The 3,104-nt window shown below is 32.1% G+C and overlaps 1 protein-coding gene across 2 annotated transcripts in view; it reads right to left on the reverse strand.

Moving 5' to 3' along the window:
• Positions 1–1,755: 1,755 nt before the first annotated feature.
• The window catches only part of LOC106473953 (dnaJ homolog subfamily C member 1-like), a 16,655-nt gene continuing 15,306 nt past the window's right edge, over positions 1,756–3,104 (reverse strand). For both annotated transcript variants that reach the window (XM_022402339.1, XM_022402338.1), the window contains exon 4: positions 1,756–3,083. The gene's annotated coding sequence lies outside the window, so the exon portion shown is untranslated. The remainder of the gene's footprint in view (positions 3,084–3,104) is intronic.

A 3,104-nucleotide genomic window follows, 5' to 3' on the forward strand; every position in this document is an offset into this window, starting at 1 on the left:
ATGAAATTCAACCAATGAAAATAAGATTAGTATGTTATTTATGAAATTCAACCAATGAAAATAAGATTAGTGTTATTTATGAAATTCAACCAATGAAAATAAGATTAGTGTGTTATTTATGAAATTCAACCAATGAAAATAAGATTAGTGTGTTATTTATGAAATTCAACCAATGAATACAAGATTAGTGTGTTATTTATGAAATTCAACCAATGAATACAAGATTAGTGTGTTATTTATGAAATTCAACCAATGAATACAAGATTAGTGTGTTATTTATGAAATTCAACCAATGAATACAAGATTAGTGTGTTATTTATGAAATTCAACCAATGAATACAAGATTAGTGTTATTTATGAAATTCAACCAATGAAAATAAGATTAGTGTGTTATTTATGAAATTCAACCAATGAAAATAAGATTAGTATGTTATTTATGAAATTCAAGCAATGAAAATAAGATTAGTGTGTTATTTATGAAATTCAACCAATGAAAATAAGATTAGTGTGTTGTTTATGAAATTCAACCAATGAAAATAAGATTAGTGTGTTATTTATGAAATTCAACCAATGAAAATAAGATTAGTGTGTTTATCATGTCTTGAGAGATAATTTTCAAATGGACAAAAATGCGTTTTCACGTTTGTTTTTAGGAACTGAAAACTTGTTACTGATTCTGTAGAACATCTGAAAGAACAATCTAAAAATTTTGTAGCTTTATTAAGAAGAAGAAAAGAAGATAGAATTTGTCATCATAAGATTGTATCAATTAATACACTTGAAAAAAAAAAAATTTTAAATCTGTGTTTCAACCAAAGGCAGAGTTTGCAGTATTAAACCCATTATATTTACAAAAGCAACAGCTGCTGGTTAATTTTATATTACAGGGGCAACCGACTACTTTATACTCGTGGGCCAGTTTGTTACCTAGACTACAGGGGCTGAAACTATATGACCAGGTGAAATACATTTAGAATACCTGATAAATTTAAGTTTTAATTCCTACTATCTACACACTATTGATCACAAACATGCCCGCCGATTGTTATTGGGAGTCCGGAATCCAGCCCGCCAGTTGGCTATCTATGCCATAAAGCTTAATGCAGAAACAATTTTAAATCAAAAAAATTATATCTGTAGCTTCAGGGAAACATCTGATAAAGATATAGGTGTTTTCAACCTGTATGTTATATATATATATTATTGAATTCTTCCTTCTTTCAAAATCTCAGCTTTCAATGTCTTCAAGACCAACAATGTCAATATTTCAAACAAACATTTTGAAGTTTCTACGATATCCAAGAAGAAGAATGCCCGGTAAAGCTGCCAAATTATGTGAGAATCAGTACAAATTTGAGTATTAAAATAATTTTGTACTTGCGTTGTTTTCTGGAGTTATGTGTAAATATTGTACATGTCTTTCCTTAAGAAAGTGATAAATTAGATATATAATACATGTTTCTATTGTATCATGTTTGTTTGTTTTAGAGCAAAGCCACACTGGGCTACTGCTATGTCTGTCCACTGGGGGGGGGAACGAACCCTGAATTTTGGTGTTGTAAGTCCATAGACCTACCGCTACAAAACAAAATATAAAAAACATTGTTAATTCTTTACAAATATTAAAGTTCAGAGTTCCCCCTTTTTTATTTTTCATTTCTTTTATTATAAATGTATGGTTTTTGACTCTGAAGATGGCACTGATAGATTACAAGAGAAAGGTGAATGATTAATTACCACTTACGTCTAATAAAATTATATCGAAAATCATTTTTATTTCCACCCTTTTATTAGGCATAAATAAACTGTGGCGAGAATAAAAAACTTGAAAACAAACACTTTTGGAACTATGAACAGATATAATTGGGGACTTTCTGTATTCCCTTATGATAAAAGTTTTGTTTTATATGCCTGCAGCTCTCAGTAAAAATCGAAAACCTTATTTATTGTTAACAGAATAACAAAAGAAAATTTTAAAAAGAAATAAAACGTTGTTCCTGTATTATCTGTTTGTTATTCAATCAAAAATCTTTAAAATTACTGGAACATGAAAGAAAAATGAATGTAGATGACCATTTCAGATTTGAAAGAGAAGGAAGGTTTTCGTGAATTAATTATATCAAGTTGTGTATTTTAAACAACAAAATACCTGGAAAAGGGCCACGAAAATGTCGTGAGCTCAAAGTGACGATAAAAAAAGCATGTCATAAAAACATCACCAGTAAATGGTGAAACTAACAGTGTTATTTATCATTAGTCAATCGGTCAACTGATAAATAAAAGGGGACAGCCACGAACATCGTAAGTCAACAACACCCACCACCAACTCTTGGCTGCCACTTATCTGATTTAATAGTGGTATTTGACCATAACTCTTATAACGCACTAATGGCTCCAAAAAGCAGAGCGTGCTTATACGGCAAAGGATCACAAACCATGAATACTTTGTTCGTCTCTTTGAACTCGTTAATGGTACTGACTGTCACTTATATAACATGACCACAGTTCAAAGTGTGAAACATTCTACAGAGGCATCACATTTTGAAGATAAAAAAGTCCTTGAATCTGGGGTCTGACATGCTAACCACTGAGGCACACCCATCCCAAGTTATGTTGAATTTTAAAAATGATTTAAAAGATCACTTTCATCAATTTAGTTTGCACACAAGCAACAGTTATACAGCGTGCCCTGAATCACCTTCATCAGTTTAGTTTGCACACATCCAACAGTTATACAGTGTGCTCTGAATCACCTTCATCAGTTTAGTTTGCACACATGCAACAGTTATACAGTGTGCCCTGAATCACCTTCATCGGTTTAGTTTGCACACATGCAACAGTTATACAGTGTGCCCTGAATCACCTTCATTGGTTTAGTTTGCACACATGCAACAGTTATACAGTGTGCCCTGAATCACCTTCATCGGTTTAGTTTGCACACATGCAACAGTTATACAGTGTGCCCTGAATCACCTTCATAGGTTTAGTTTGCACACATGCATCAGTTATACAGTATGCCCTAAATCACCTTCAGCGGTTTAGTTTGCACACAAGCAACAGTTATACAGTGTGCCCTGAATCACCTTCATAGGTTTAGTTTGCAC

Source organism: Limulus polyphemus, unplaced genomic scaffold, assembly GCF_000517525.1.
Source record: "Limulus polyphemus unplaced genomic scaffold, Limulus_polyphemus-2.1.2 Scaffold6669, whole genome shotgun sequence".
NCBI classification, from domain to species: domain Eukaryota; kingdom Metazoa; phylum Arthropoda; class Merostomata; order Xiphosura; family Limulidae; genus Limulus; species Limulus polyphemus.